This window comes from Ambystoma mexicanum, chromosome 10 (assembly GCF_040938575.1).
Source record: "Ambystoma mexicanum isolate Mex_15411 chromosome 10, UKY_AmexF1_1, whole genome shotgun sequence".
In the NCBI taxonomy this organism is placed as follows: Eukaryota; Metazoa; Chordata; class Amphibia; order Caudata; family Ambystomatidae; genus Ambystoma; species Ambystoma mexicanum.
Window position 1 is genome coordinate 921,277,252 of NC_090932.1, and position 24,241 is coordinate 921,301,492.

At 45.1% G+C, this 24,241-nt stretch overlaps 1 protein-coding gene across 1 annotated transcript in view; it reads left to right on the plus strand.

Moving 5' to 3' along the window:
• Positions 1 to 24,241, plus strand: part of PEX5L (peroxisomal biogenesis factor 5 like) — a 1,467,323-nt gene that overhangs the window by 1,224,249 nt on the left and 218,833 nt on the right. The window lies entirely within an intron of this gene.

Here is a 24,241-nt window from a genome sequence, read left to right on the forward strand (position 1 = left end):
GTAACATAACATAACATAACTTCCATCCATGATTTCTTTGTGGATGATCCCAATAGTTGTTATTTGGGAACCCAATACGCATTTCCTGAATAGGGCCTGTCTCGTCCAATCCACTGTTGCTTTTATTGAGAGAGACCAAGCTCCCTACTCACGATCGGAATCAGAGTGGACCTTGGAACTCTCAGGACCCTCTTACAAAAGAGTCCTTCTGACAGTGGCCACAGGTTATGCGGGGCTTCCAAGATTGCCCTGCTTCGTATGTCAGAGTAGCAACCACTTTTTATCTATAGTAGTCCAACACGGGGTTCAATGAAAATCCCCCAAGTTTCCTGTTCACTGATTTGGCATGACTTGCCAGTGTTTTTGCTTTCCTTTAAAACGTATCTGCAACCAGTCTTTTAATATTACTATTGTTGATCCATACCCCAGGTACTTCAATAACAAAATCTGTTTGATACGTGCTTTGCCCATGTACCACTCATGATTTCCTTTAAAGGTACTGGATTTTCCAAGCACCAAGATCTTTGTCTTTCCAATATTTATCTGGAGGTCATTTGCCTCCGCGTAAACCCTCTATTTGTCCAACTGACGTTGTAAGCCAACTGATGTTTGGTCTATTGGGACCTGATCGTTGGCACAGAGAAGGCGACCTAAGCGGCCCCCTCCAATATGTGGGGGAAAGCACCTTGCTGAATCCAATGCTAGATTAATGTCTTCCAGAAAGAGTTTGAAAAGGGACGGTGCCAATGGGCAGCCCTGTTTTAGTCCCCTGAAGGTTTTAATCTCTGATGTCAAGAGGCCGGATGTGTTTAATTCTCATGCTGATGTTTGTATGCAATGCAATCAAAGGGTCCAAAATTGCCTTTGGGCAGTTCCAATGTAATCTTTTTTCCCACTGGCGTGTACGTCCCTCTTGGTCAAAAGCCTGGATGAGGTCCACAAAGGCCAGAAAGATCTTCAGTTTGCCTTCCCAAACCATTCCTTTCAACATACTCAACAGAAGGATGCTGACTCCTGTGCCTATTCCTCTCACGAAACCAGTCTGAAAGGGATTGTTACACCCTTCCCTCCTGGACCATTCAGTTAGCCTCCTTAGTACCATGGAGACAAAGATCTTACCAATCAAATCGAGAAGGGCAATTGGGCGATAGTTCTTAGGGTCTTACCTTTTGCCCCTCTTGAAAATTGGCACCACTATCGCTCTCCGCCAGGAGTCAGGAATGAAGTGTTCCTGGATGATTCGTCTAAACAACAAATGAATGAAGGCAGCCCATGGCTCGGGATTCTGTTTTAGCATTGCATTAGTTAAGCCGTCGGGACCTGGGGCACGAGAGCTATTCAACTTGGTTAGTTTGTCCATTATATCTTTGATGTCATGGGAACATCCCATGGTGTCTGCTCATTGCTCAAATCAAAGGTTTTAGAATCTTTGTTCTCTCTGTAGAGCCCGCTGAAGTGAGATGTCCATGCTTCGTCGTGGACATAGTTCAGCTCGGGTGAGTTGTTGTTCCTTGAAAAGGAATTTACCAGCAAAAAGAATTTGCTCAGATTCCTCCCTCATATTGTTTTCAGCATGGTTTCAGAGTCGTGCTGATACATATTTAGTATGTGGGAGCATAGCCAGGTTTTGTAATGTTTGGCTGTCATTCTGGCACTCAGTAAATCGTCCGGATGTTTGGGGGTAGCAGCTCTCTGTTTGATCTTCCTCAGTTCCCTTCTTTTTGTGACCTGGACTGCATCATAGGAGTGTAGTATGGATGTGATTCCTCGATGTGTTCCCATTTTTTCTAATGGAACATTCAAGCAGAGGCTTATAATCCACCAAGTATCCTGTCTTCCACGCCTCTGTGATCTGCCTATTATTTGAAAATCTGGCTGTCAGGAGTTTGATTAAATCTCTCCACATTCTTAGTCTTGTCCCTTGATTACACTCAATTACTGGAACTTCAATTCTTGTTCTTTTGCAGTCAGGGGCAGCAAATCAGGACATTGTCATTAGATTATGATCACTGTAAATCGTGTCCAACAATTTAAAGGATGCAACAAATGGTAAGATGTTCCTAGAGACAAAGACGAAGTCTATGACGGTCACTTGCTCTTCTCTCGCCCAGATTGAGTGTGGGGGGACATCTTCCAACATTTGGCCATTCAACATGTGCATGTCCCTTGATGCCATAAGGGATTGCCAGAGGGTTCCTCTTGACATTGAGGTATTTCTCTGCATGTTCCTTTTTGCGGAGGAGTCCCGCGACAGACACCTAGCATTTGGGTTGCCACATGGAATGATGTTGGCAACGTTGTGTTTGGTACAGGCATTGTCTATCAGAGATGCCATCAGGCCCTGGAAAACCTTGTTCCAAAGCACCCTGGAATTTGTCTCATACAGACATTGTCTACTTCCACATAACCTCTACGGTGGTGAAGGGAATGCTGTTGCACGCCGCAGAAAGCTTCCTAATGCTGGGTTTCGATCTCATAGAAGTGAAAGAACTAGCTGGAGCTCAATCCCCAACTTTCGGTCAGGGGCCTTAGGGTTTGCTCGAAGTGAGCATTCTTTAGTGGAATCATCCTGAACTGTCCCTGGGTTGATGTTTGTTAGATCAAATAGGGGAGGTGGACTCTGTGGCAAGGAGGGAACATGAGATTCGTTTACTAGTGAGGATTGGGGACTGAAATGTGTACCTGAACGGAGGCCCACGTCTTCTGTGTGGAGAGTTTTGGTAAAGTGTAGGTTTCTATGGGCGGATAAGCTGTACCTGTTCACCTGACTCAGCTTGATCCAAAGGGGCAGTCTTCATTCGATTAAAAACAAAATCTTTTGCCACTGAATCCTCATCAAAGTGGTCATCACCTTGATATCCATCGTCATCCACTGGACTAACAGACAGGGGCACCCTCGTCTCGCCATCTTTAGTCCTCCTTATTGCTCCCACCGGGCGGTTCCGGCGAGGTTGACATCAACACAGAGTCGAAGTTGATGTAATTTCCGACCTCATCATCAGTGCCACAGGGGAGCTTTGGGGCATTAGCGGTATTAGTGAGTGTTAGTTGTTCTCAGCATCATTGACGCTAAAGGATACTGGAGGCCAGAGGGTCCGGCTTTGCCGGGTGAGTGTTGTAAGGTACTCATGGTGGCAACAGTAAACACAGACACAAGTGATCACAGTTCATGGGTGTTTATTAAACTGTATAAATGGGTGAGAAAAAAAACAAATCTAAACCTACATCTAAGATGGGAGCAAGCTACGACCATCAACTAATAATAAGGCAGTCCTATTGATGTCTTGTCAAATAAAAAGGGCCTATACTAAAATAAGCTATTGCCAAACCTTACCGCTAAGTTACAAAATGGTATGGGATAATGTTCATTAGAAAAGAAAGAAGTGTTCACAAAATGATAAGTCAGGATGGTATAACTAGGGTCCCCCATCCCCACATTTTTAGCACGGGACAAGGCGGGACTCTTGAGCACAGCACACAAGCTTACAGTTTGTTTCCACAATATTAGGTCCTTCTGTGGCCAAGTCTCTTTTACACCAAGTGTTTTTCAGTAATCTTCCGATCGGGGGATTTCCTTTCACTATTGGATCCCCCTCAATCGGACTCTGATCCCTTTTGTAACCTTGGCTTCGCTCAGTCAGGTTCACATTTGCCAGTTTCACACAGTTCACTTATTCGTAGTACCTTGCAGGATTCACTTCCCTTAGCTTTCTATCAAACCCCCAGTCAGGCTTTCCACATTTATCATTCATACAGCGTTTTCCCTTAGCCGGGCGCACATGCCTGTTTCACACTGTCACAACTTTGGTAATGGGTACAAGGGATTTTGGCTCGATCTTTGTATGACCACCTTAACTCTGTATGCCGGCCTTTCCTACAACTTCCTCTTGCTATATTATTCACAAGAAAAGCAGACCAGCCAGAGTCTTTCGAATGGAGGCCCACATGGCGCCAGACCACTCTGCAGCTGGTCTTTCCCTAGGTTTTAAAAGTTCAATAGTGCACAGTTCTTTGTTCATAACAAGTTGCTATTTGCAACCTTTGCTCAACAGCGTCCCGTTTACTATCGGTTCTCCCTCCGACTCACTGGCTGTGCTGACCTCCTTGTCATTTCTTGTCTCTGGAGTCATGGATGGTACCACAGTAACAAGCGCACCTGCCCGCCTTGGTTATCAGTGCGGGAGTTTCCTGTGCACCGTTGACATATGTTACACTGCACGTCAGCTCTAGTTCCCAGTCTTATGATTCCTTTCACAGAGGCTTTGCAGGCTTGGGTCGAAAAGGGCAAAGGCACTTCCCTCCTTCTTGTCCTTTCCGGGCTTACCACCTTTCTTCTCCTTTTAAACTGCTGTCCTGGAATAACTGCTTCCTTGTGTGTTTGTCCTTGCTCAAAGTGTGCTTTCATGCTCCGCCTTTTATCCCTTTGGGGAAGGGAAAGGGCTGTCAGCTGTGTGTAATTATTGTCAATTGCCTGACTCTGCCTGACCCTTGTGTTGGGACATGTCATGTAAACGGCTCTGGTGTTAGTCTGTTGTCTTCCACAGTGTAAGTAAGTGTTTGTGTCGGAAAGGGGGTAGAGCTTCTAAGTATCCTATCGGGTAGGATAGGGAAAATGTGTTAGAAGGAAGGGGGTACCGGGTCTCACCCGTCGGTGTCCCACTTTCACTCCCTGAGGTCCCCTCATCCAGGTGATCCTTCCCCACTGATGTACCCCCAGGAACTGGATTCAATAGCGATGGCCGTATCCTGGCCTCCTGGATGACAGATCTCCGGAGACTAGCGGGTGAGACATCTTCAGGTTTCTCACAGTGTGAAGTTCTCGATAAACAGTCAGGATTTGGTGTTAACAAAATGTTTATTGATGTCACTTTCCTGTTTTGCTTACCACTGATCTTAAAAATCCATGGCCCGTCTGGTATGCTCAGCTGGGGCTGAAGCTGAATCAGAATGTTTTTGCCTTCTCCACAGGGCTTTGCACTTCATAGATTACGTCCTTCTTCTATCCTTCCTCTGCCCTTTCTGCCGTCCGGCTGACATGCGACTGAACTTGTCGCTGAACTCCGCGCCTGCACTCAGTGCCACAGGGAGGTTTTTAAGCATTCTTAAAGTAACAGCAACAGCAATAGGAGAAATGCTTCACACTCCTTCCACCAACAAGGCACAATAAGCCTTGGACGTCCTCACTCTTAAGGAGTTCAGTTTGACAGAACTCGTTGCTGAACTCTGTGCCGGCACTCTGCACCACAGGGAGGTTTTTAAATGTTCTTGAATTAACAGCACAGCAATAGGAGAAACGTGTCACACTCCTTCCTCTAGCAAATGCTTCCATTTCAGGTCTCTTCAAGCACAAACCATCCGTGATCCAGAACTAAACGAGCATGAACTAAAGTAGGCTGCATTTTGAAAGTGACGTTGCTTGGCTAATGACAACACAATAAGTGATGTCACCGGACCTTTGACTCTGATGACATCCCTGGAAGTGACATCATATGATATGATATGATGTGGCATTTATAACGCGCCTATACACAAGTGTGTCTTAACGCGACAAGTCAAGGAGGGGGAAACAAGAGAGGAGAAAATAATGATCTTACTAGGCCCTGTGTCATTCAGATCATGCAAGTGCGGGGAAGAGGGAAGGGGAGAAGTGCCAAGGGGGAGGCGAAGGGGGAAGTGCAGTTAACTCACAAGTGCAGCCAGTGGGAGGCTCATATGTGCAGAGAGAAGGGACTGTAGGGTTGCAGATACACACCCTTAAGTGCTGGGAAGCTCGGAGGCAGTGTAATGGCAAGTGGACATGCAGGGGCCCGGGCCCGAGTTCAGAGGGTGACCAGGTGACCAGTGTGCGGAGCAGTCAGGTGCATCAACAGGGGAAAGGAAGAGAGAAAGCAGAAGCGAAAAGGAAGGTCTTGAGTTGCTTCCGGAACCAGAGGTGGTTCAGCTCATGATTTCGAGAGGCAGGGAGGGGGGCCCCTGCCGAGGAGATAGATCTACCCCGAACTCTCTTCTGGAGAAGCCTCTGAGTCTCAGAGAGTTGGACACGAATGGGAGGAGAGCTCGAGTGGGAAGATATTTTGGTCGAAATAGCTGGAGATAGAGTGGTCCCGGGCCCCAGAAAGCCTTGTGGACAATGCAGAGGGTCTTGAAGTTGATCCTTGCAGCCATGGGGAGCAAGTGAAGGGATTTCAGAGCTGGAGAGCTATGATTCCTGAACTTGAGGTCAAGGACAAGTCTCGCAGTCCTGTTGGGGATAAACTGGACATTTGACACTAAAGTCATCCTTGTATGTGACAGCATGGATGTTAAAAACAACTTAACTAAAGGATCTGTTAATAAAAGAATAAATAGTTACTAACACAGATTAAAACAGGCTATTTTATATACCAACTAGTTAACACTTAGATATGCAAAGGGTGCCAGGATAAAACAGATGTTAAATACACTGTCAGTATTTACATATGTATACAGACAGGCCGTTGAAATCCCTCTGTATTTCTGGTTCACGGAGGTGCTGCCGATGCAATCCCCGAACAGAAAGGCAGCATCAGTGTTAGTTAATCCAAGAGTCAAAAGAGTGCGAGGGAACGGATGGTCGTTCCCAGTACAGGCAGCCCAGGCCTGGTAAACCTTTCCTATAGATCTACGACAGGAATAACACTTGCTGGCATTCTTGCTTAGTTCCTTCCTTGTGCTACTTTCAGTCTTCTTTCTGTCCTGTGTTGATGTGTGCCCTGATGCCTGTGGCTAGGGTGCGTAACAAACAAATGAATACATAAATAGCAAAGGAGCTGTCTGGAGCAGCGGAGGGTACTCCACCAAACCCCAAATTACTTCTGTGCATTTTTTACAGTATGTTAAACAAGAGCTAGTCTCATCAAAACACTGCATAATAAACTCTAGTCTGGTATGAGAAAGACCCATTCATATATGCAAATCATCTCCACCAAACTAATTATATATTTTTTCACATATATAAACCTCACTACATTTTACTGTTCAATGGGTCTATGAGGCCAGCTCTGTCTTATACATTTGTTCTTTCAGATTGGAGGGGTGACGTTTCACACTAACAGAGCGAGGATATTCCTATTTTATTTTTTGGCCTCCCATTTGCTGAACAGAAACCCATAATACTTGGGATAGAAAAAGCCTGCGGACCAAATCGAAATGTTCTGTTCTGCAGAATGTCAGTGTACATGGAAATTGCTTCCATAAAAAGAGGCATTTTGATAGCCTCAAAATATGTTCTCAAATTCATCATTTAATAAAAAGTTAGCGTGGTGTATTCACAATAAATGCCAGGAGGCATTTGCAGAAAAGTTCTGAATGAGAGAGCAATGAGAAGCTAAACTGTCCTTGGGGTTATTTTTTTATTTTTACTGTTTAGAAGTTTGTTAAATTATAGACATCGTTTTCTAAATACTCAAGGTCTCACAGGTGGCCTAGGAAAGGGGTCCAGTGAGCAATGCCTGATTTTAACATTATATGGATCGGAGCATTTGAAGGGTTTGTTTAGGATAACATGTTCTTGATGGTATAATTATTCAGAAGTACAGGAGACGCTACTCAGGGAGCAGTGCACGGCTGCTAGGGTTCACATCTAACCATGCCTTGCTTACGAATGCCCTTTGGCTATTAGAACTATTCTTGAGACCAGTTGTTACTTTCTGTTACTTTCATGGTCCGAGCGAGAGAAGAGCAGGTTTCGGTTGAGCATGGAGAGGATGAACATATGTTTGAACCGAATCTGAGAACAGCGGTCAGTCACAACAGCAGTTTGAGTGCAAACAGGGTCAGAAACAAACCCGTCAGGTTGAATGATTATTACCTCGGTTAAAAATGCCACAAATTAAAGGGAAGAGATGTGTTCTGGTGTATTTTGTTATACTTATTTAAAATGGTCAGGCATACATCATACTTAGTAATAACAGAGTAGAGTCATTGTGATGTCATGCTATTCTATTCAGAATGTTTTGGTTCCACTGTATGTTCTAGTGTGGTCAGTTGGAGCCTGCCTCTGGAAGGGGGTGCCTGCTGTCTGCGTGTATCTACTTATTAAAGAACCCATAAACCTTTTTATGTCTGGACATCAATCTTAACAGGTCTCTAGGCCCAGCAGGCACGGGACCCACGTCTGGGCAAACCCGTCCCAGTCGCAGCGGCACAAAAAAGAGGTGACGGCTGGAAGGTTTAGAATTAATCTTAAACCTCTGGCAAACCTTGTGTTTTACTATAGTCACCCAGAGTGAGACATGTATGCCCAGACGTGGGTCCCGTGCCTGCTCAGCCTAGAAACCCAAGCTACTCTTCACTGATGTGGCCCAATGAGGCCCAAACATGTCTGGGGATGCTTGCGGTCTCGTGTAGAAGGGATGTGACCTAGCAGTTCAGGCTGGACTGCCCCTTTGGGGGTGGGACCAAACCTGATTTGCATATGGTCTTTCCCCTTTTGTAATGGCTTGGCAGGCAAAGAAGGATGGTCTGGAGGGTTGCCCAGAGCAATGCAAGAGGTTCATATTAATTCAGAACCTTCCAACTATCACCTCTTTTGTTTTTCTGTAGTCACCTCGAGTGGGATGGATATGCCCAGACGTGGGTCCCATGCCTGCTGGGCCTAGAGACCCTAGCTACTCCTCACTAATTGCGCCCAATGAGGCCGAAACATGTCTGGGGATGATTGTGGTCTGGTGCAGAAAGGATGTGTCTTGGCATTTTGGATGTAGCATTCATGTTGTGCCTGCTTCACGTTGTGCTTGAGTTCACTGCTGGTTTGGTAGTATTGTGGGGTATGAGTAGAAGATTCATTCACTGTGCATCCTTGTACTTCTAAATCACACTAATGCGTCCAAATGGAATTACTGTTTGCACCAATGGCAACAATGGCATTGCTTTATTATTAAATGATTATTCCGGTTCTTATTTACTCATTCATTTATTTCATTTGTAAAGCGTGCACATATCTTTAGGCATCAGGGCGCTGTGGAACCAGTAAAGTCCCATTGGTCTTCAACGGGGTAAAAAGGCGTTACTGAGGTGGAAATACCACCTTCATTTGGGAAATAATACCGCCATGGTCCAGCAAGTGGGTTTTACTACCTGCTGGTTCACAAACCCATTATCGGTCAGAGGCAAGACAAGCGGTAAAACCATTAGCACCTGTGTTTTCCAGTTATCTACAAATGTGTTTTATTACTATTTTTGGCTTGGATGATTGTGTGTAGCTTCAGGCCAATATCCGTGGTTGACGTGATGTTTCAAGTTGCCGCTCGGTCTAATAGCCAATGTTTCTATTTACCTATCTCATACACAGCCGATTCTGTAAATTAGTCTCTTTTGTCAATCATTCAAAATCTTGAGATGTTACTTTTCACCACTTGTACGCACTGTAATGCACCAATGGCACGTAAGAAGACTATGGTGTTTTGTAAAGAACTTTACTCCAACCTTTATGATCATTGCCACACACCATTGGACCTAGATTTGTTTGGGCGACGTCTCAATTTTCCAAACTGATACATTTTTACTGTACAATGATTGGTGGGCCGGGTAAGTCCTGTGTCAAATATTGCCAAATCTGAATAAATTCTCCCTGCGATAGCAACAGAGTGTGGATCTTCGAAACACATGCCATGGCTTAACCACCTGTCAGAAGCGTCTGGTATTAGAATTGTCTGCCACGCATTGATGCCTTGATGCCATGATGACCAAAACTCAGTAGAGGGTTACATTATAACCATTTCCTGTCGTTCTTTTTCTTAACAAAATTCGTCATGAAGCTTTTGACAAGAGCAAACATCTTCAACTGTTATCATCATCAACAAGTATTAACTTTCACAATTTCAAATAATGCATTGTGGGCTTATTCACAAAGATTTGGGGAAATACATCGATCGGATACGAAGCAAAAAAATAAAGTGTAACTTGTTCCTGTACTCTCAAACGTGCATTCTTAAAATAGTGGAAGAGATATTATTTTAGAAAATACTAATTAAATACAACAATACTCATTGCTCACTTAAAACAGGGGCCTAATTACTGAAAATTGACAGCAATGCAAATGCATTCTGTGCATGAAAAACGCGATTTGTGGTAGTACAAATTGATCTGTAGTTCATTTGGTACTACAGCTAATTCAATTGCTCATCTGCAAATGGCCAAAATGCATTTTCATGGCCGCAAATTCTCTATAATGTTTTGATTACTTAGCAGGTGATGTGTATTACTCCATGCCCAAGACTTCGTCCCCACTGTCCTTTTCTTTGGAGGTGAGTTTTCACCCCGGAGCACGCAATCCAAAGGTTCCATTTAAATAAACAAATAATTCCTTACTAGCATCCTCTTAAATTATAGAAATGTGTCAGATTAGGACTTTGCTTTGGCATTGCAGATATCTGTCAACTCTTTTCCTGCATGTTCAGCCCGAGAGCTGTAAATGCTTTTAGAGCAATTGGCCCCATATTCAGGGGCGTACAGGGCCAATAACGGCCCTCCAGCGTCAGCCCAGGTAGGCCCGGGCAAAAATAGAGAATATGGAGGGATTGGGTGGTGAAAGTGAGCATCCCCAAAAATACAGCAATCACTCCCAATGAGAGTCAATAATGGACACACCCCAGGAGGAAATGAGACCAAGACCAAGTGCGAGTGAAGGTAAAAAGAAAGTTTATCCAAAAACCAAAATAGGGCAAGCAGAGAACTCTGCAAACTCTGAGAGCGCTCTGCCAGCCATCAGAAAACATTCACAATTTGTTAGAAAAACCATGTCACCCATGACGTGGGAACTAGGGATTACATGAATCGATGAGATTGGGCATTGGGGACTGGACAGTATGCATTGTATAATGTCAAAGCTCCAGGATTGGTGAGGCTCCACGTTGCGTCACGGTGATGCTTGGAGGTCAGCTGGGCTCATCGGGGTGGAGTGGCGGATGAGGAGATGTTTGAATTGATACATCTTAGCTGCACTGACATTTGCCCTTGCGGCCACACATACTCATTCAGCGTTCATTATAATTCATAATGCCCTGTAAATCCTACAAGTTGTTAATCTAACATCACAAGAGAAATAGCACATAACTCTGGGTGCTCTTTTCTCAACACTGGGTGCTCTTATCCCAACATCATAAAAACACTATACAATAAAGGGGCTGCTTCATGGGTTCAGGTAATCTATCAGGGGGCACATGTCAGGGATGCCGCTATCATTCTACTTTGTTAGATCTAGTGGGGGACAACTTTATAGTATGTTAGTACAAGAGAAAATATACTGCCACCATGGTCAGTCAGGGTTGGTGTGAGCTTGTTTACTACCTGGCCATAGGGCACATAGCTGGTACATCAAAAAGGCAGTGGGATGAGAGGCTTGTTGCACATATTTCTTTTCACCAAGGTCTCGGGGTGCAAACCAAGTTTTATGGTGTTGTTGTGAGTCTAGGGGCTTAAGGGAGGGCGGATGCCTGGTGCAGGCTTAGTGGTGGGGTGAGAGGGGGTGTGGAGTCAAAATGTCGAATCAATAATTTCGAATGCATTAAATTCGAGAAAAAAAAATGTCAAAAAAAAAATGTCGTATAATTTTTTTTTATTTGATATGTTTTTTTGTGGGTTTAGATAGTGAAATAAGGGTTATTAAAAAAAACAGGGGGTTGGGGGAGAACCCCCCCCATAAAAAAAAATTCAACAAAAAAAATGTCGACATTTTTTTCCGACATTATTGATTCGACAATAATGCATTCGAAATTATTGATTTCGAAAATATGACTACAAACCGTGAGAGGGTATAGGTACAGCATCACATTGTAAATGAAAATAAGGGAATTTAGCAGTCAGCCTGACCTGAGGCGAGAGGAAGGTGGGGGCTGCGTGCGCAGCGCTGCAGGAGAATAGAAAGAGAGAGAGAGCCCAGTGGATTCGAGGTTGTTTACTCTACAGGGTTACATACATATCATAATTAATTTAGAATGCGGGGTAGGATTGATCCAGTAGGTACATTGAACAATATGCGAGCTTATGGACATTTTATAGGTTGCACGTTTACGTTTATCATGAGTACCATGTTACAAAGTAAATTCTATCAACACCAGTCTTGTAACTTTACTGTCTTACATTATATACATTAGGACCAGTATGCAAGTTAATCATTTTTGTGAACACATGTATAATTGAAAAGCCAGTGAACATTTCGACTGTGTGGCTTATATTGCATCAAACAAGTAAATCAACATCTCATGCAGAACAAGACAAGATTCGTTCAATAATATGGGGCTTGGGCATATGACTAATAACTTATGTGCAATGGAACATAGGTGAGGAACTTCTTGTTTCGTTTTCTGGATTTTAGCCCCTTAATACACAATTAAATGAGAGGATTTATAACCTTCACAGAGGGATTAGCAGTATGGGTGAACCAGGGTGGCACAGAGGCGTAGGATCCATATCGGTTACTTCAAAAGGGAGAACAAGGTTGGGGGGTTATCCACAGTGTATATCATACATGTGGGGTCTACAAGGGGACGGGGCATGTTTGTGGAGATGAATTGTTTACTTAAAACCAAGCCTTTACCTGGTCATTCACAGGTCAGTGATGGACTGCGGAAGGTGAAAGATACAGTGTTTGTCATATAGCTTGTTCACGCCTAGTCTCCCGTGGGAACAGGCCTTCTTCAGGGATGCAGAGGGGAGGAGGGTGAGGGAGATGACAGGCTCACTGTGTGTGATTCTCAAGGGGAGAGCTGCCGCTTTGCAGATGCCCGTTCTTTATGAGGCCTGTGGCACTATGTACAAAATGGAGCCTAGTTGTAGCACAAGATGAAGTCTGGGATCAGGCTTTTGGTCACTGTGTGCATGCATATGGGTTGTCCCACAGCCATACCGCATCCCTGGCCACAGGCGTATTGGTGGCTGGTGGACAAGTCATAATCTGCATGTGTGGTTAGAATGGAGGGGGGGTCTCAAAGGACCTTGCCTCCCATACATTCCCCCCCTTTCGTTACTTAAGTAACTAATACTGCCACTCACCCAGCCTTTTACGCTCTTCTTCCTCAGCCACTGCATCATCCCATACAGGTGTTCCTTTCTGGGGAATCCATGCCCTGCACAATGCTCTGAGGCTCTCCCCTGCCCTGGCATACTCATCTGGTGTGCAAGTCATATAGATACATCCCCCATCTCCCTCCAAGTCCACCCATTCCTCGTCATACCACGTTACCTCATGGGGTTCCTTTATTGTGGTGTGGTATAGCCTGTCTACAATGTACCCATCGTTGTATATGGCTGTCATTCTATATTTGGGTCCTGAGTCTTCCCCTGTTTGTATTTGTGCCTCTTGTTGCATCTGCACCACTCATTTTGTGTTGCCCATTGTCACCATCATCATTGCACCGTTAGGTACTGCGTTTGTGCAACAACTAAGTCCTAATTGGCACACACAAAAAATTAAAAGAAGAAAATCAATGGCAGGTGTCAGCAGCTTGATTGTCATTCCCTGCCACAGCGGTGCCCATGAAAACATGTTGTCGAACCAGGTGCTTGGCTGCACCCCTCCTTGCTCTTTCATCCACTCGCCAAGGTTATGCACGGCTGCTATTACATGGGACAGAGTTCCATTGTCCGCGTCTGCAGAAGGTACGAAAGTGCAACATGCGCTCCCAATTTTTCGGCAAACACCTCCAGCCATGGCTGTCAACAGGTCCAAGACATACCTGTTCCGGATTGTCATCAACCACAGGGCCCTTCACTCCATCTTTATCACATTGAATCCTTCTTCTGTGTGGTTTGCCAGTTGGATCAGCTCCCAGCAAGTTATTTGGAGCCATTTTGCATTGGCCCGCGTTTGGATGCTTGGAATGAGGGATGCAAAAAATGTCTCAGTGGAATTAAACAGCCGGAATCTATCTGAAATCTGTGCCAAGAGTTTGGAAGATGCCTTGAAGATGTATTTTGAGGATCTCTTTTTTCGTGAGACTGTGTTCCACATGCTTTCTTCAGATATGGCATACATGGGTGCTTCTTTTGTTGGCTGTGCGGGTTCTCCATTATTGGCAGGAACAGTTGTTTTTCCCCTTGGATATGGCTTTCAGGTATCACCACAGAGCAGAATGCAGCGTTGCCAGGGAGCATGTGCCCCTCCATGACTGTGGAAGGTGAAGGTATGCCTGTTTGCCGCAAACCCAGTATGTGTCCATTAAGGCGGCAGTTCTTTTTTTCATGTCTGGGATGATGAGTGTTTTGTTACAGTTCTTGTTTGTGCCCATGTTTACGTTCCCCTCACCAAGAAAACAAAGTTCATAATTGATCACTTTCTGGAGCTTGAATGGTTTTTCAAATGCTGTCACCCACGTTAACTTTGAGATGTGTTAATTTCATATCGGGGCGCATGTTTGTTGGATCCATTGTAACTTCTCTTCCGCCAGCCCTCGTAGGGCCTCTGCTCTGCATATTATCTGTTTGTTTAGTCATTTATTGTCCACATATAATGTTCCTTTTATCACTAAGAAGAGTTCTTTCAGGCATATCACTCCTTTTGGTTTCGAATAACAAGTCTTTTTGTTATGCAGCATTTCAAAAGAGACGGTGTGTGCTTGAAAAGTGTTTTTAATTCTGCATAGTTCAAGATGAAGGAGACACTGTGCATTTGCAATAGACGATTCTTGTGGTAACAGCCCTTTAGGAGTACCAGAGGCATGGGGTATCAGAGAGCACACATAACAGCTCTTGTTTGTTGTTTGTTTTGCAGTGTTACTGATGTCTGCGTACCATTTATTTGATTGGTGTGGGTGTTGCGGGTCCTCTATTGTATCTAATCCCAACCCGTGGTATTCATCATAGTTTCTCCGTCCCGCCCCCCTTTTCCGTCTCTTATTTTCTCCCGTGTGCCCCCTTGTTTTCTTTTCAGCATGCTGCATTAAGGGTACCCCGCCTGCCACTCCCTTTTCCCACTCATTATATAGCGCCATGAATTATTGGGCAGTTTCTTCATCATTCACATTCATTATGCGTTTGGGCATCTTGTATGGCTCAGTTGTGTCATATTCTGCTGTGTCCGGTTCAAATGATACAGTTGTGTCAGGAAACTCATTCAACCAGGGAAGTTCAGAGGGGTCTGGGTCATTCATTGCAAGTATATTGAACTCAGTGTGATTATATAGGGCAGTGGAGGGCACTGTTATGCTAGTGCTGGCTGTACTATTTGTATGATGTATATCATTCCTTTTCCTCCTGTGTTCCCAGATCAGTTTCACCCCATCCCAGATCAAATGGGTCCCCCTTTGTACCATGCCTGTTCCATTTCCCCCCTCATTTATATCAATGAATATAAATGCAACTGCCCAATACACCACCAATCCGAACAACATTGAAAAGAAAATTACTGCACACACAAACAGGCCGCATTTATAACTATATTTCCTAAGGTTAAAATTTCCATTTCCATTTCTATCTACTCTAACATTGTTGACGTTGGGGGCCCCTTCCGTTGTCATGGTTGTGTCGGGGGGAAATTCTGCCGGGGTCGGCCGGGCCGTCCGCAGACCTCCGGGCAGGGAGGCCCCAACTCCTCCCGTATATCCCAAAAGAGATAGAGTATGAGACACACACAAGAAGCAAGGTGACTCTGCTGTTTATTAAACACAAATGGCAGGGATGGGTCAAGGATCATACGCGTCTGACCTGACACACACACAATCGTGGGGCTCGCAGGCCCTTTTTACTGTAGTATGACGCGCTACTTGCGTCACTTTAGAAAGTTAACAAAAAAACCTATCGCCACTCTTAATTGGTTGCTCGAGTGGTAGGGTTAGTATAGCATACGTATAGAGAATAATATGAGTGGACGAGGGTTAGTCAGGTGATATATCTGGGTTGTCCCTACAATTAGATACATGAGAATTGTTACATGAAGACTCCTAATGATTGGTTAATGTTACTGGCGTCAGTGATAAGAGCCCCATGTTCTGATTGGTGCGCCCGTGAGCTCCCCAGCCTGGGACCATCGCTGTTCCCAGCTTGCGGTGTACCTGCAATTTGCAACAATGTTTCACTATGGGTACATGCAGACAATGTGAAGACTTATTCATGAGCTGGATGGCCGACTACTCCTACTGTCGCAGATGTCTATTGATCCTTTCAAGTGTATCTGCCTGTGTCTCGTAACGAGGGATCCAGACGCCTCTTTCCTCCCGGGCTTGGCATCTAGTCAGGTTCGGCTTGGTCACGTGAGGTGGGACCGTGTTTGAGGCAGAATTCTGCACAATTAATATTGTTTTTCCACTGTGTGCCTAATTTAATTGCAGGTGCGACTTTGATGTTGGTGCACGGCGTGCGAGGTTGCAACATCGTGCCCTTGATGGTCTGCTTTTGGAATGTGGGTTTGCAACATTACGACCTTGGCTGTCTGCTTTCGCCAGGCTCATTCTGCAGGATCAGCAACCTGACTCTTGTTTTGTTAACGTCCACGGGAGCTTTTGCTTGCGGCCTACTTAGGCCTGGTGTATAGGTGGAATCGTTTGGTGCACAGGCGCTTTAGGTTATAGTCTCATACTGTCTTATTACCAGTATCGTGTCTTCGTTATAATTCTCATTATGGCACCTAGGTTTAGAGGAAGCGTAAGCAAGCTCTTTAGATGAGTTCATGGTGCGTCTTGCGTTTCTGCATTTTGAGAGCCTATGTGGAAAATAATAAAGATTCACGTCCGTGAGTATGTCTGTCGCCTACGTCATAGCACTGAGTATATTCTTCGTGTAGATTGGTGCGGGAGTATCCAGTGTGTATGTTGGCACAGGTGTACTATCCGTTGGCTAGGTCGTCATGGTATCTCTAACGACATATAGCTTTAGTCCAGTTGATCCATGCCGCAGGCATCGGCATGGGCAGGGCGGGCTGCTGGGCAGGCAGATGGACACATCCTTATGTTCCTGTACCAGGGTATCTGGTCGTCTGGTAGATGGGCAAACTCTTCTCGTGGCGGGTGCTTGGGCCGTGTACCTTTAGGCCAGGCGCGAGAGGGGGAAGATGGGAGCCTGTTTTTCCATTTTCCCACTTCAGTCCCCCCTCTGGTCGACTTGTCGACCACAAACATATCCTTTTCGTTATCTCCTCTTACTCTCCACACTTTAGTTATTCCTCCTAAATGTCCATAATGGTTAACATGATCTTCAAATGACCAATACATATATTCACAGGTTCCTCCAGGAGTACAGTATACCCATTTCCCTATGTAACTCCTAGGGTTTCTTGGGTTCTCGACCTTCACCGATGGTGGGTCCAGGTGGTTGGTGATGATCTGGTTGCGCAATTTCTCTCTCTCTTGTATTATTATGCCTGTGTGTTGGCCGTCATCTGCTGGCATCAGTGGGTGCATACCGACCATTTCAAGCAACTCGTCAGTGGTGCGTGCCTTCCGGGCTTTCCAAAATCTTATTATGATCAGTGTAGCTCCAGCCAAAATAATACAACCAACTATAATTTTCAGTCCATCTGACAGCCAAGATGGCATCCATGACCATAATAGCGAAAACCAGCTCTCATCCTTTTTCACACCTTTACTTTCATCTACCATTTTGGAGTGCAACTGGGCCAATTGTGAAACTGCTTCTGTCAGTGTACCGTTGTCAGCATCGTTGCCAGGAATGAATGTGCAGCATGATTGTCCTATCTTTGCGCAAACTCCTCCTTCCATGGCAGTAAGGAGGTCCAATACATATCTGTTCTGTAGTGCTACCATCCTTATTGCTCGCAGTTCCTCTTTTATCGCGTTGAATCCGTTTACTGTAGAATTGATGGTCATCATAAGTTCCCATCTAGTTATCTGGAGCCATTTTGCGTTTGCGTAAGCCTGTAGTCCCGGATGGATTATTGAGGAGAAGAACATTGCTGCTCTGCTGAATAGTCTGTGTTCTGGTGGGATTGAAGTCAGTGCCGTTTCCGACCTTCCCCATAGGTAATTTCCTGTCAGAGGTTCTCCTTGTCTTTTCCGTCTATTTAGGACAGTATCATTGCTGCTGGTCCTGTTCCCCGGCTCCTCCTGAGGTGGTGCAGATCTCTTATTTCTCTTGTCCCCTTCATCCATCTTGGGAAAGTTTGCCACATTCACATGCTTCTGGGGTACCACTAGTGATGGTACATTGACATGCACCATCGTACATACACCATTCCACAGAGGGGGCAGTGTGTGATATGCCTTTTCTCCACAGGCCCAGTAATGGTCCATTATCACTGCTGTTCCTGCTCCCCCCTCAGGTAACTCCATCACACTTCCACAATTGGTGTTGTATCCTATGTCCACCTCTCCTTTATGTTGGTAGCATACTTTAGGCGCAGTCAGCGGCAGTATCGTTATCGGGTCTTCATCCGTTTCTATCCATGTGAGCATAGGCACGTATTTGATCCAAGTCGTCCAACATCTGTGGTTGTGTGCATCGATAGTTGAAATAGTTTCTTTTGTTACCATGTTGCTGCCAACCACTCCTATCTCCCATTTGTTGTCCAAGTACACTTTCCCCGTTATCGTCACCAGTGGCCTCTCCCAGCATCCTAGTTTACCAGGAACTTCAGTGGCGTACCAATCACATGATAAATACTGCAGTGTTACTTTCTTTGTTTCTCCTTTTGCAGGACCACTTGTTATGTATCTGAATGCTTCAGCATGTAAACTGCTCTTGTGGTAACTCAAATAAGTCTTGAGGAAGTTGTTTTTGTATGGGTATGAGTCTTGTGTTTTCCACGTCATATGCACCACTGTCCCTTGAAATCTTCCTTTCGTTTGGAACAGTGCCAAGTATATTATGCATCGTGCTGTTTTGTCGTCTATTTCTGTGGCAACAAATGTTCGAGAAGCGCTCATGGCGTATGGTATTAATGAGCAAACGTAGCAGCTGTCTTCTGTTGTCTGCTTATCAATGCGGGTCATGTGTTGATACCATATGTTGTTTGAGACGTGTGCTGAATCTTGTATATAATTGTCAATACCTTTAGTATCTGAGTATGTGCTGCGTTGGACTCTATTTTGCTTGTGCGCAATTTTACTAATATCACCTGACGTAACACCTGTTGCAGCTGGGGATGGGGGTGTGTTAGGTTTGGGTACAGCAACAATATTGATAGCACAGCTGTACTGCCATACAGAGGCAGCTACGAACCCGGTGATTACCAAAATCCCTATTATTTTTATTACATATGCTAATTTCACCGGCATTTTGCTCTTACCTTGCTGCAGTCCGGCAGCGTATTCTTGCGACGTTACAGTTGCCCGCCTGAAAATTCTCAATATGCTGGTTATTAAAGGTTAGTTGTTTTTTAAGCTCTCCCTATCAAGTAATCATTCAGTGCCCAGGCGAAGAGCTGTTCCCACGCTACTCTAAGCGATCGATCTCTTAGGGCGGGCAAGTATGGGTGGAGGTGGGGCATCGAATATTCTATGGCCAAAAGGAACGCTGTGTAGTAGACACATACCCTTTTTCTTTTCAGGTACATTGGCCTTTTTATTTCATATACAAATTGGTGTGACAATTCTTCTGGGTAATTATCGTCTGAGGGTACCATCTACTCCTGGGCAGTGAATTTGTTAGTTATCTACTTTCTTAGAAATACAATAATACGCGGTACCTGCATGTGCGAGAGAAAAGAAAAGAGAGCATTCACGTGTTTACATGTGTATTTGTGCAAGACAATGTCCTTCAGTTCAGTTACTACTGTAATGGGGACAGGGGTCAGTGGATGGTGGGCAGGGGGTTTTTGGGTTCAAATGGTGGGCGTGGCTTTTACTCTTGAGCGTGTGATCATGGGGTGGGCTGTATGGGGATCACCCCTTTCTTCTTCAGTTATTGTCTCTGGGGAGTCTGGGGAGTGACAAGGTATGGGAATACTTGGGCCGCTGGCTGTGGTAGAACTTTCTTCTTCCGTTGTAGATGTTGTTGTTGTTCTCTCAATGGACCTGTCGATGGCGCTGGGGCGGGTCTGTTGTCTGTAGATCTTTACGTCGTGTAGGTGGTTCCAGGCACGCTTATCCTGTAACTTTACTGCTCTTGTTGATACCTCCTCTACCAGATGGGGACCAGTAAAGCGTGGGCTATTCCATTTCCTATTGAAGTTGCGAAGTAGTACGTGGTCACCTTTAGCAATCTTACACAGTCCTTTCTTTTCCGGTTCTTTATCCGCGTCTTCTTGTTGGCTTCTATTAGACCCGCCCCGTGTGCGCTCGAGCTGTTGAGACACAAACACGACACTAGTAATCAAAGAAGACACATATTGGTACATTTCATCACCCAGAACACTTGCAGTGCTTTTGTGGTCGGTAAATGCTCTTGACGTTGGCGTTAGGGGAAGGCGCATTTGACGTCCGGTAACCACCTCATGGGGAGTGAGGTGGTGGTCGGACCCTGGCCTATTCCTTAGCTCAAATAAGGCTAATGGAAGACAATATAACCAACTCCTCTTTGTTGTTTGCTGTATCTTTGCAATTGCCTCCTTTAATAGGCCATTCAGGCGTTCACATATACCGCTGGCCTGTGGGTGGTATGCACATGCAAATGTATGTTGAATGTTCAGCAGTGATGTAATGTGCTGAAACATCTCGTTTGCGAAATGTGGGCCATTGTCTGACCTTAACACCTCGCACACTCCCCACCTGGGGAAGACCTCCCTCACTAGGAACTTAGCTGCTCTAAATGCATCTGGGTGTGAACAGGGCCCTGCCTCAATCCACCTAGAGAATGGGCATACTACTACAATCATATACCTATTTCCTTGACATATATTGATCATATCAACATAGTCAATATGGAGATGCCGGAAAGGTCCCTCTGGCCGGGGTATAGTACCTCTTATCACCTTTAGAGTGTGGCCGGCCGTAAACTGTTGACATGTGAGACAATTACTGATAAAATTTGACACATGCGAATTTAACTCGGGGCAGAACCAGTCTTCCCTAATTCGTGCTGCAATTACTTCCTTGCCTGTGTGGGCTGGATAATGTAGTTGGTTCAGGGCGGTGTTCAAAAGTGCCAATGGTATTACAACCTTTCCAGTGCCACCCTGGCGCCATAGTGCGTCGGTTGGTGACATTGTACACCCTCTTTTTACCCATATTTCTTTTTCTGCCATTGGTGCAGCCGCTTGTAACTCCATAATCTGTGTGGCTGGGAGATGGGTGTACCCTTCTCTTATCAACATCTCCTTAGCCATTCCCCTCCCTCTCCCTCTCTGTGACTCTGGGGGGTTCCATATCTCACCAAAGTATGCAGCATACTTCGCATGTGCGTCCGCTGCTGCGTTTCCCTTCGAGACGTGGTCCTCACCATTGGTGTGTGCGGTGCATTTCACTAAAGCTAATTCTTGGGGGTCATTAATTACTTCAATTAGTTCAGCCAATAAGAGGGCATGTTGCACTGGAGTGCCATCAGCTCTCCTAAACCCTCTTCTTCTCCATTTCGACAACCCTGAGTGGACAGTGGATGTAACATATGCGCTGTCGGAATATATGGTCACCCGTTTGTCAAAGCTTTCCTTCAACGCCAAGATCAGTGCGACCAGTTCAGCTGCTTGAGCAGAGTAATGCTGTGGTAATTGTACACATTTCACTGCCACACACACCGGTACCTCCATCATTTTCACCACTGCAGCCCCAGTTCTCCTCACACCATCCCTTTGATCGATAGTTGATGACCCATCAATAAATAAGAGCTCACCCCCCTCTAGTGCGTTTTCCTCAACTTTTCTAGTACATGAGTACATTTCAGTTATTTGTGTACAGTCATGGGCATAATCTCCCTCCTCAATTACTTCTGCTAGGAACCGTGCAGGGTTGACCGTGCTACATCTAACAATTGATAGTTCGGCTCTGGATAGAATAATCTCATAGCCTGATGCTCTTTGCGTGGTTAGGGTGGATTTAGATTTATTTAATATCGCAAAAAGTGCATGTTCCACAAATAGTGTAGTTGGGCACCCCATGGTGTTTGCTGATGCTTTTTCCACCGCAAAAGCAGCTGCGGCGAGACCTTGTTCGCAGGGGAAGTGGCCTAACATTACAGGATCTAAGTGGCCAATGTAAAATGCTACGGGTTTGTAGCCCATGCTTGTTTTTTGAGCCAACACTGCTTTCATTACTGCTGAGTCGCAATGTGAAAATATAAAAAATTGCCGCTCATAGTCTGGGGATGCCAGTACCGGAGCAGTTGATATCGCATCTTTTAATTCATCAAAAGCTTCTTTCATTTCCATCGTCCACCCCAGTTTTTTCTCCCCTTTATTAGCTTCCCGTAACGCCTCAAGCAGGGGTCCTATGTATGAACTGTAATCAAATACCCAAGCTCTACAGTAGTTGCAGAGCCCCAGGAACTGCTGCAGTTCCCTTACAGATTGTGGCATTGGAGTGGTCGAAATAGCTTGTGCTCTTTGTGGTGCGATCTTTCTTCCATGTTGGGATATAAGCTGACCAATGTAAAGTACCTGTTCTTGACAGTACTGTATCTTTTCCATGTCTACCTTGTAACCTTTGTCAGCCAATATTGTCAACATTTTTAATGAGTCCTCTCTGCATGTTTTTTCGTTTTTACTGCAAATTATTATGTCATCCACATACTGCAACACCGTGCTTTCTACTTCAATGTTACCCAAATCCATCTGTATCACTCTGTTGAAAATTGAAGGTGATTCACAATACCCTTGTGGTAATCTGGTGTGCTTCCACTTAGCGTTTCTGTAAGTGAAGCTCATCAGATCTTGTGAGTCTGGGTGTAATGGTATTGAGAAAAAAGCATTTTTAAGGTCGATCACTGTAAATCGTGATGCTTCTGCTGGATTGCCACACAATATTGTGGCCGGGTTTGCAGCTACGGGATATTCCGCTTCTACTATGTTGTTCAAGGGCCTGAGATCCTGTATAAAGCGCCAAGACCCCCCTTTAGCCTTGCGCACTGGGTACACAGCCGTATTACATGGTGATTCTGAGGGGACCAATATACCATTATTTATAAGGGCCGTTATAGTTTCATATATGCCCTCATCTGCCTCTTTTGATAGTGGGTACTGTTTTACTCTGGGGAGTATTGCACCTTTTTTCAATTTTATTTTTACTCCCCCTATACTTTTTATGCAGCCCACGTCATAGGGGCCAGTAGTCCATAATGATTTGGGTACCTTTAACATATCGTCTTTAAAGAAAGGGACCGGGGTGCATGCGGGTGCCTCAAGTGCCATTGCAATTTTCTGTGCTACTTGTTTGTAGGCCACTCTTAGCCATATTTCCACACTCATCATAAACACCATTTCACCTTCCTCCTTTTCATCTGAAAACAGCTCCTCATCTGACACCTGGGTGAGCCTACATCCCTCTGCTAATGCTATCACTGCCCTCCATGCTCTTCCTTCTCTGTCTTGGGCATGTACAGCAATATAATCAGCTGTTGCAATAATGCTCTCAATATCCATTGAAACCACCTTTCCTTCTGGTTCATTAACAGGTGTTTCTGGTCTGAACAGATAGGCTGCTGGCCTTCTCCATATTTTCCCTTCTATCCCTGGCATCCATGCAATTGCCATGTCCGTTCCATACTGGAAGAGTTCACCATCTACTGGCTCCGCCCTAATCGCTGTCTGTCCACAGTATGCCTGCATAATTTGTCGTGCTGTGAGCATGTTAATCCCCGGAGTAGAGCAAATTATGCCATCCTCAGTAAAGGAGATCGTCATATTCAACCTGTTCATTATATCTCTCCCCAGTATATTTACTGGTGAGGCACTATAATATAAAAGTGGAACTGACAGATCGTAATCTCCAATAGATAAGGGAATGTTATCAGTAAAGGGAACCAACCCTCTAGCCCCAGAGAATCCTTGGGTGTTCATGGTCTCGCCTGACATCTTAAATTTACCTTCCCTTATGCAAGACCGGGTCGCCCCGGTGTCAACAAGGAATGATAATTTTTTGTCACCTATCATTACCTCTATGCGTGGTTCCTCCGCACTATTAGGTGTTACTGACAGGATGGGACACACCAAGGCCGTCTGTGGGCTGTCCTATTGGGGGTACAATGACTGGCCATTTCCGGTATAAGGGTTGTGTCCCAAAACCGTCACCCTACCCAGTTGTGTTTGTGGTATTTGTGGTTGTTGTGTTAATTGTTGTTGTTGTTCATTTCCTTGTGGCAACACTTGCTGTTGTGGTATGCCCTGCTGTACCTGTGTGGGCCGTGATTGTCCCTGATCAGTCCATGATGGTGTTCCTGGTCTAACTCTACACATGCGTGACAT